Source organism: Canis lupus, chromosome 18, assembly GCF_048164855.1.
Source record: "Canis lupus baileyi chromosome 18, mCanLup2.hap1, whole genome shotgun sequence".
Lineage (NCBI taxonomy): Eukaryota > Metazoa > Chordata > Mammalia > Carnivora > Canidae > Canis > Canis lupus.
The window spans coordinates 55669084-55679611 of NC_132855.1; the positions used below are offsets into that span (position 1 = coordinate 55669084).

Below are 10528 nucleotides of genomic sequence, written 5' to 3' on the forward strand. Positions count from 1 at the left end.
GACCCATAAGAATAGCTGAGCCTTTTGAAGGTCTAGAGCTGGGTCCTGGAAAGCTTCATTCTTTTTGCTTGGGAATCATGCAGTTTCTTGGAGCTGCCCCTCTCTGTGTACTACATTCTTCTACTCTACAGACCCCTTTCTCTGTTTGCCTCTCTGGATCCATGGCCCCAAATGGCAACCTTGACTCTTGAGTTTCAGGTTCAGGGCAGGCAATTCATTTAGTCTGATTATCCTATATGAAGGAACCGATGGACTCAGCTTGTTGCCTGGACTGGTGTCCACCACTTGTTTGGTCATTTCTGGTGGAGATGGGGAACTGGCTGTAGGGAGGGCTTCCTCTTCTGGAGTGTAGAAGGTTCTGTGCCCTTCTTTTTCTGCTTTGCTCATTCCCTTGACTTGGAATGACCTTCACTTTGGTTCCCCAGAGGGTCTTCACCCTACACCTGTCTTTCTCTGAGAGGTCATCTCCAGCTACCTTCCTTGACTTCACCTGCTGTGCACAGCCTGTCAGCTCCTCTTCTCCTTCATTGTCTTATCACTATTTGCTTACTTGTGTCCTCTACTGTGTCCGACTAGCATGGGGGTGCCTTGAGGGTAAGGTTTTTTCTCTCTTTCCTTTTTTTATCTTGAAAGCTGATAAAGTGCTCAGTGAATGTCTGTTGAGTGAATGAATGCAAGAAAAACAATAGAAAAACAATAAATCTCATCAAATAAAGGCTTTCGATTTTTTTGTTTGTTTTCACCCCATTTTGTTAGATGCAGAAGAAATGATCCTCCTTTTAAATAAGCACTTACCTTGACCAAATAAAGAAACTTGGGAATAAAGTGCTACTAGATCCTTTCCCTTTGGGGGATTAAAGAGGACACATCAAGGCTGCACCATAGTGTACGTTGTTCTGCTGTGTGTTCAGAAGTTTTGAGTGTTTTTTTTTTTTACAGTCAGTCTTACAGCTACCAAAGTGCGTGTGTTGGGGAATTAGCATTTGTGCTGTCTACACTGTTTTATTTCATTTTATGATATGTATGTATAGATTAGTGATTATGTTAGGTATGGCAGTATTGATTTACGATCATGTGCCTCACAGATTTATGTGAGTTAGGATCATTTTGCTTTTACATTTGCAACAATAACCAACCATGGCAAAAATCACTGTCTGGCAGTAGGTGGGAACAAGGCAGGAGGGTAGGAAGGTAGAGTGGCAAAACTGAATCACCTGAACAGTTTTCCAAATGTCCCATCTCTCACCTTTATCTGACACCAGGTTAATCTGATCCGCCTGAGGTGACAGTTGCCACTTTCATCTCTTTGCTCATTGCTTTTGTCTCATCCCCAGAGGCTTTGGTGGAAGTGGCATGTTACAGGAAAGAATGAGGGAAAGAAGGGGGTGAGAGCTCTCTCTTTCCTTTATTTTATTTTATTTTATTTTATTTTTTAAAGTAAGCTCCCTGCCCAATGCGGGGCTTAAACTCATGACCCGAGATCAAGAGTCACATGCTCTGTGGATTAAGCCAGCCAGGTGCCCCTCCTAGTTTTTTTCAATGCTTCTAAATACCCTGTTATCCCATGCTGGGGGAGCCTGTTAAATTTCCAAGTCTCTCATCATCTTCCTTAGCGACAAACCAGTATCTTTGCTGGTGTGTGGTGGCTGTGGAGCCCACATTGAGGTGTTTGGACGTAACACCTTCTAATCCACTATTAAGTTCTTCAATTTGTGTTCTCGTAACGTTAACCATAATGAACTCTTCACAAACTGATGTCAGTTTAACATGCAGCTTCCCCAGGAAGGGCCTGGTAATTTAGCGGTAATTAATGATGACTTACTGCAAATTATGTTACTGACTTCCGGAAGCTTCTGGGTGACATACACATCTTTCAGATGAAACCATAACATTGTTACTTAGCATTCACATAGCAACTTACACACTTAGAACACTTGGAAATTGAGTTCACTGCATTGTCACTATTCCTCATGCTGAGCCCGTCATACGGGCCAGTAGACGATGTCCCTCATTATAGGTAGACTTGACACAGAGTCTTAAACTTGCACATTACTAATGTGGAGGAATTGCATGTTATTTATCTCAGAGTCTAAAATATAAGCTATATGGGGGCTGGAGTGCATCAGGGGATCTGTGGAAATAGCTCTCTGTGAAGCACCATGCTGTAGGTCATCTCCTTGGACATTTCAGATACCCAAAAAGAACAAACCGGGGAGTTGAAGTCTAGGAGGTGATGTGCCACCAGATCTTAGAGAGTGGACAAGGTGACAGAAGGTAGCAGCCAATGGTAAAGGGGACCTCTGAAATAGAGAAAAGGCTACAGAGGAAAAATGAGCCGCTAATTCAGACCCAATTGCTAACAGATATGACCTGGGGCATATTTTTGTTTGTCAGAATTTTCTTTTTTCTTTTCTTTTTATTTATTTGAGAGAGAGAGTAAGAGAGAGAGCGAGCGAGTGAGAGAGAGAGAGAGAGAGAGCATGAGTGGGGAGCCGGTGGTAGAGGGAAAACAGACTTCCCACTGAGCAGGGAGCCCAACTCAGGACTCAATCCCAGGCCCCTGGGATCAGGCAGATGCTTAGCTGGTTGAGCCACCCAGGTGCCCCGTTGTCAGAATTTTCAGCCTAATTTATGGAGTGGTGTTTTCAGTGGGAAACATCTTAGTTTCTATGAGACCAAAATGATTCCCACTTGGAGTCATTGGGAATTTGCTTCATACAGTGGATGTTAAAAATCAGTGTTGTGGGACCGCAACTGTACTGTAGAGTAAGGTAGGGAGATCCTCTTGTTTTTAGCTCCATTTTCAGGATTGAGGAGGTTTAAGAACGAGGAGCTGGCCAACAGGCCAAGCCTCATAGAACAAGAGGGGATAGATTGGAGAGACATCTTTGGTCATGTGACTCAGGATCCTTTTTCATCTCTTCCCTACCCTTTGTTGCCTGTCTACTGATGTTGCCCTTTTGTACTGGACACATTATATAGTCTGAAATATTAAACACATCCATTTGAAACAATATTTTGATTTCTAATAACTGATAAGGAGAGGGGAAATGAGATTCCCCTCTGGCCAGAGAAAGGGCAATCTTCACTCTCCAGGGGAGAAAGATAAGCCCAGTCGATTTGCGGAGATGGTGTCAAAATTAAATTATTTTCCCAGAAACTTATATATATATAAAAATCCAACTTGTCTTTCTTGTAAGAAATACTATTACCATCTTTCCTTTGTCCCTGTTCTGTAGCAAACTCCCTTAATTAATCCCTGCTCTTGATTTTATTGGTTCATTTCTGTCTTGCCCTTGTCTTGCTTGCCAACCCTATTTTAAAATACAGAAATTGGCTCCCACAACAGACAAGCTCAAATATGAGTAGAGCTCATATCAGAAACTTTTATTTATTATGCCTCAATTCTTGTATCAAAACCTTTGATGAAGCCAAACAAACCAGTGACACATTCAGATCAGATTAGCAATTTGCACCTTCATGGAAGGCTTAGCAGAGTGGCTTTGTTCTGATGTCTTTAAAAAAAAAATCCATTTGTATCTGTCCGGAAATGTAACCTTATTTGCGTCTACGGCTGTGTCCCTGGGCTGGTAATGACGATAAATCAACTCAAGTCTCAAGCAGTCTGGAGGTGCTCAAAATACTAGGTTCACCTAGGAGGAGAGGATGTGTCCTCTGACTCTCCACCCTACCACCTTGCAGAAGTTTCTAGGTAGAGGAGAGGCTGACCAACCAGGGATAGAAGGTGTGGTAAATGGTCAGCAGAGATAATTCTAGAGTCTGACCATTGAAATTCAAATTCTGGCTCTTCACTTTCTAGACATTAGTTGGTCAAGTCATTTGACCTCACTGAGCCTCAAATTCATCAGCGGGATATGGGCATAATAATATCAGCCCTAGAGTGTTGTTGTAAAGATTAAATTAAATGAGAAGACATACTTGCCACATGGTGAGCAAGGGTCAGGGGTCACTGCTCTTATCTTGATATGCAGGAATAATAATCAGCAACAAGTAGAAGACAGGACAGCAGATACTTGTGAACCACAGACATGGAGACTCACTTGCTGCCATCTTGTTTGATATCCATTGAAGCATATAAATTAAATCTCCATGCCATCCCCATCCACTAGATTCACAGAGTAATGAGGCTTTTGTCCAGGCAGGCCCGTGAATGGGGCCTGTGGGCAACAAAAGAAGCTATGTAAATTTTTCCCAGGTCACCAGCTGGCAAGAGCTGGAATTTGTATTCCGGTTGTCTGACTGCAGAACATTGATTCCTAACCTTGTTTGCACATTAACATCATTTGGGGAGTTTTTCTATATCCAGATACCCAGGTTGAGCCCTAGCTCAATCAAACCAGAGCCCCTGAGGGTGGGACCCAGACAGCAGTAGGTTTTAAAGCTCCCCAGGAGATGATAGTGTACAGCAAGGCTGAGACAAACTTTTCTAGACTAGAGCAGTGGTTCTCAAAGTGTGGTCCCTGAACCATCGGCATCCTTTGGGAACCTGTGAGAAATGCAAAGTCTCTTGCCCCATCTCAGACCTTCCGAATTAGCAAGTCTGGATGGAAATGGGGCCAAGCAGTCCGTATTTTAACAGGCTGTCTGAGTGATTGTGGTACACGTTCTTTGAGAACCCCAGAGCTGTGCATCTCAAACTGCAGTGTGCCTATGAATTCCCTAGGGATCTTGCTAAAATGTACATAGAGATTCAGTATGTCTGGGGTGGGGCCTGAGCTTTCACTGGCCATAAAACGCTGCTTGGATACTGATAGTGTGGGAGGAGTGAGGGCTCTCTGCTGCACTTGCCACATTGCCTCTGGAGGCCCCAGGCTCCCAGTGTAACAATCACCTGGGATGTTCATTAACATGCAAATGCCTGTGCCTCTCTCCAGACCTCCTGAGTCCCGGTCTCAGAGGGTGGGATCAGGCCAGGTACATTTAAGCAAATACCAAAGGTGATTTTTTAAATGTCTTGGTAAATTGGAGAATCTTTATTCTCAAGAGGCCTGTCATGCTGTGCCCTGATTTTCTCCCAACAAGTCCCTTTCCATCCACAGGGCTGACCAGCCAGCCAGTCAGGGTCTGGATGCGGGTCTTAGGTGCTGTAGCTTAAAACACACACACACACACACACACACACACACACACACACACACACACACACCCCAGCAGCAGAAACCCTCAGGCTGCTGTCGCACACTTCCAGCTAAGAATCACGTCTTGCTGTGTCCACAGGCTACAGAGAGCAGAGCTCTTTTAATTTCCCGGTCCCTGACACAGTCCTGTCCACACACCATGGGCCTTGAGGCTAGAAACAGAACTCTCCTTCCCACTTTGGATTTGTAGTGACTGGTCTGTCGAAATACCCCACTGACCCAGCAACCTTTGGCTAGGTCACAGTCCAGTAGGTTAGGAGCTGGCACAACCCTCCTTGGATGTGTAGCCCACTGTTGTGCCATACGTGGTAGCCAGCTGTGTTAGCTTAATGAGCACAGAATAATGGAAACCCAAAGAGGTAGTTTCATTCCAGCTTGAGGAAGCATTATGTTCACGTGTTGGGTGTAGACCTAGATGTGGGTTCTCTGTGGACAAAGCCTTAGTCAGGGGTGACTTAGGCTGGTTCTACCACAGGGCACGCAAATGTCCTTGAACCCATGTTCTAGGAAGCACTTGAGTGCTATTCTTCTAAGGTGGGCAGAGCTAGCTTCAGCTGACATAGTGTATCCTAAGGGGCCCAGGAGTAACCATATGCCCAGCAGCCACATCCATTTCCCCTCAAGTATATTATCACCCTTAACCGCCTAACCAGGAACTTGGAGCTCCACCCTTAACTACTCATTCCTTTAGGTTTCATGGGCTTCCTGATCACAGAAGCCTTTCTGAAAAGCTAAATATAAATACAGCTGAGTTGCTTCCTTCCTCATCTCTGAAATGGGGAACTCTCACTAAGATTAGGGTGAGGGGTTTAGTAGTTAATATTTGAAAAGAAAAGCAGTTGGAAGAAAGCCTGGTGCAGAGTAAAGGCTATATAGGTGTTAGCTGCTATTTTTGTTATTATTACCAGGTAAGGTAAAAAAAAATGCCATCTTATTTTGGGAGGAATATTTCCTGCTTTTCTCTAGATCAATGGTAAACAGACCACTAGGTAGATAGCCTGAGACTAGCAGTGCCCAAGCCATTCTGATCATTAAGGAGCTGGGTGCAGGCAAAAGGGGCAATTAAATAACTTCAGTCCTGAGGAGTGAGGAACTCTGATGCTCCTGTCATCTAGAAAAAAAGCACCTAACATGGTACCATGAGCTTGTCTAGGAATTTTATTTGACAGATGAACAGAAATGACCAACTGGTTGACCTGAATTACATTGATCTCCTGCAGACTAACATCAGACATCTCTGTAGGGTTGCAGGCAGCTTGATATTGCTTGGGGTGGCCCTTGTTGACCTAGCACAAGGCTGCCTCCTCCTTCTTGTTCTGCTCCAAGGCCTCTGGATGGAAGAGTACCCATTAAAAAGCCATTTTTGAGGGTTCGGTCGAGGTCTTTTTAATAAAGTGCAATGAAACAGAAGGGACAAGTTGCAGTCTCCAGGTGTATTTGTAATGAAATGGGGCTTCCTATACTGGCCCTTCCTGGGACTCCAAGGACCATCAGCCAGGTTTCTGCTTTCCCCTTTCATAGCCAGCCTGTCCAGGCCCCTTGGCTTCAAAGCAGCTTCTGTCTCAGGTCCATTCTAACTAGCGTCAAAGGTGATGCTGTTATTGTCCACTGAGCATCCAGGACATCTTGTGAAGGAGAAGAGGCCCAGGGGAACAGGCAGGTAACTCAGGCAGCAAGAGACATTGATCAGGAGCCAGTATTGCATATACTAGCACGCACGTTTCACCTCCCCTGCACCTATTATGAATACAGCATGCGCCCGAGCATTTGCAGAGCTCATTTGTGTTTGCTTTCTTTTTGCTGTCAACATTTTACTTGGCTCCTTCTGCCCCACCCCCCTCTTCCCTCTGCTCTCCATCTAATGCTGCTCTGGGATCCTGGAGAGGGGGAACATGTGAAAGAGATGAAACGGGGCTCAGAAACAAGTGATGGTCCCCACTTACCCTTTCTGACAGCTTGTGTAGAGGTCTGTGATCTCACATAATGCTGGGAAGCAGGAGATGTATTCTCCTCTTCCACATGCCTTTCCAATTATATGTATGGGGATACTGAGGGTCATAGAGGTTAAGTGATTTACCTAAGGTCACTGGTTGGGTCCTGACTAATGCCATTCATTAATAATATGGTTACCATATGGTTTTCTTGCACATCAACCACGCCTACCTTAAGGATAGACCTGGGGACTTCAAAGACATTTGCCTATTGATTGAAATATTCCACTTTTGCTATATTTTTAAAAAAGATTTTATTTATTTATTCATGACACACACACACACACACACACACACACACACACACACACACAGAAAGGCAGAGACAGGCAGAGGAAGAAGCAGGCTCCATGCAGAGAGCCTGATGTGGGACTCGATCCTGGGACTCCAGGATCGAAGGCAGGCGCTTAACTGCTGAGCCACCCAGGGATCCCCAACACTTTTGCTATTTTTAAAAAATATTTTCCTAACTTTCTATTTTAGCTTTTGAGTAACAGAGAAGATAACATGTGTTGGGATATGAAGACAGTGAGTTTTACTGGAAATCAAAGAGTTTGAAGTCTAGCTTTACTTATTCACATGTAAGAAGATCTAGGAGATTCTACGACAGGTTGAACTCCAACCCTCCATCATTCCATGGGGCCTCCTACCTTTAAAAAAATGAGGGAGTATGAAGGAGTGGTGACCCAGGCAGAACCCTCAGAGAATGACTGTGTCTTTCTTGTGTCAGTAACAGTAGAGACATACTGTTCATTTAGAGAAAACTAAGATACTAAAATAGAGATCATTAATGGAGACCTCCTACCTTTTAAAAATGAAGGAGAGTGGAGGAGTGATGACACCCAGGCAAAACCCCCAAAGCATGACCGTGTGACTTTCTTATGTCAGCAACAGTAGGTCAGGGTTTCCATCAGAATCATCTACCTTAGAAGAATACCTTCCTCCACTTTTCAGAGCCATGTATATACACTTCCTTTCCATTCTAACAGGATCTGTTGGCCTGTATTCACCGTTTCCCATTTATTCCCCAAGCTCCCTTCTACTTTCTTAGAGAGAGGAGCTGTCCCAGAGCTTTATCTTCAGTTTTATTTTCATCCTGATGCTAAAAGGGCAGGGGTGGATTTGCTCCTGGAGGAGGGATGTCCTCCCTCATGATATCTGTGGTTCTTGCTCAAATACTTCAGGCTGTGATGCCTGGAGACAGCAAGCCACATGCATGCCAAGGACAGGGAGACTGAATTGTGTTATGTTGTCCAGGGCAACCAATTCTGAGGCTGATTCTCCTCTGGTGTGGATGCCCGTGTTTCAGAAATAATTGCACTTTCTTTGGGGTTTTGAGAGTTTGTGGGTTTTCCTCCCTGCACAAGAGGTGGTATTTTTCTTTTCTAGCAATAGTCACACACATGCAGACATGCACATGAGCGAGTGCACACACACATGCACACACACGTGAGTAGCCACTTCCCGAGCTTTGAGTTGACATGAATATGTATCCTCAGCTGTTGATGCTGGAGGATTTTCCAGAACACATCCTGAGCATGAGGAATTCGTTTTGGATCCTCAGTTACAAAGAAGCTGAGGTACAGCTGCAAAAATAATATTTACTTGGAATCCAAGACCTGAATCCCCTGGTTTTGTTTCCAAGTAGCTATGGGCAAGTCACATAATGTCGATGAACCCTCTTACCTTATCTATTATTTGGGCTAAATACTTATCTTGCAAGGTTACTGTGAGGATTACATTATGTTAACTAAAATGATGGTTGTGGAAATGTCTACAATGATAAAAATGTTTTGCTCAAGATAGGGTAGCATCTGTGCATGGTGCTAGGCATTACTGGGAAATCTACAAAAGAAATGAAGGACATAGGTCTCTTATTGTTAAATTGTACTATAATACACCTAACATACATTTTACTGTCTTAACCCTTTTTAAGTGTTTAATTCAGTAGTATTTACATTCACACTGTTGTACAACCAATCTCCAGAGCTTTTTAATCTTGTGAAACTAAACTCTGTACCTGTTTTTTTTTTTTTTGTTAATAAAGTAGAATAGCATTTATTTATTTCTTAAAATGTTTATTATACATGCTGTGCTCATGGAAAATCAAGGCCTCTGAAGGGACTCAAGTTGGATGTAAAGTGTGTCCAGCCGAGCCGGCTACTTCACGCTCAGCGTCACACGGACGCTTTCTTCCCCTTATAGGTGGCCATCATTTTCTTGATTTCAGCAATAGCTTTGCCTGGATTCAGCCCCTTGGGGCAGGTCCTTGTGCAGTTCATGATGGTGTGGCAGCGGTACAGAGAGAACGGGTCCTGCAGCTTGGCCAGGCGCTCCTCAGTGAAGTCGTCTCTGGAGTCGATCATCCAGCGGTAGGCCTGCATGAGAACCGCAGGCCCCAGGTATTTGTCTCCATTCCACCAGTAGCTAGGGCAGCTGGTGCTGCAGCAAGCACAGAGGATACACTCGTACAGCCTGTCCAGTTTCTCACGATCTTCTATGGACTGCAGATACTGCTGCTTGCCCTCCTGGGATTCATCCTTCTTCTTCAAATAAGGTTCAATGGATTTGTACTGAGCATAGAAGTTGCTCAAGTCAGGAACCAGATCCTTTATCACATACATATGCGGCAGAGGGTAGATTTTGGAGACTTTGCTGAGGTTGGTGTCGATCCGGCGGGTGCAAGCCAGAGTGTTGCCTCCGTTGATGTTCATGGCACAGGGGCCACAGATGCCTTCTCTGCATGATCTTCGGAAGGTCAAGGTAGAGTCAATTTCATTCTTAATCTTGATTAAAGCATCCAACACCATAGGACCACATTTATTCAAATCAATTTCATAAGTCTGCATATGCGGTTTATCTCCAGTCTTGTCTGGGTCCCATCGGTAGATGGCAAATTTCTTGATTCGGGGAGCTGTGGCTGCCGCTGTCTGTTCCCCCCGGCAGGCCTGCAGGCAGGCTCCGCCGAGGGCTGCAGCCGGGAACCGGCGTTTCAAGGAGACTCCGACCACCGCCGCCATCTTGGCTCCTCTCTGTACCTGTTAAACAAACAAAAAACCCTCCCCACTTCCTCTCTATAGTCTATGGCAGTCATCATGCCACTTTCTGCTTCTATGAATCCAGCTACTCTAGACATCTCATATAAGTAGAATCATACAGTATTTGTCTTTTTTGGTATCTGACTTAATTTCACTAGCATTGTGTCCTCAAGTTTCAACCATGCTCTAGCAGGTGTCAGAATTCCCTTCTTTAAGGCTGAATAATAGTCAAAGGACATGGACCTTTTAAAGATGTCTGGATAATGTAAAAATAGCATATATGCAGAGCCATAAAAAATTATGAAGCAGCTTGTCATACATGCACAATAGAGTAGTAGTC

At 44.3% G+C, this 10528-nt stretch overlaps 1 pseudogene; it reads right to left on the reverse strand.

Moving 5' to 3' along the window:
• Positions 1-9207: 9207 nt before the first annotated feature.
• LOC140609291 (succinate dehydrogenase [ubiquinone] iron-sulfur subunit, mitochondrial pseudogene) lies at positions 9208-10179 on the reverse strand (annotated as a pseudogene).
• Positions 10180-10528: the final 349 nt, after the last annotated feature.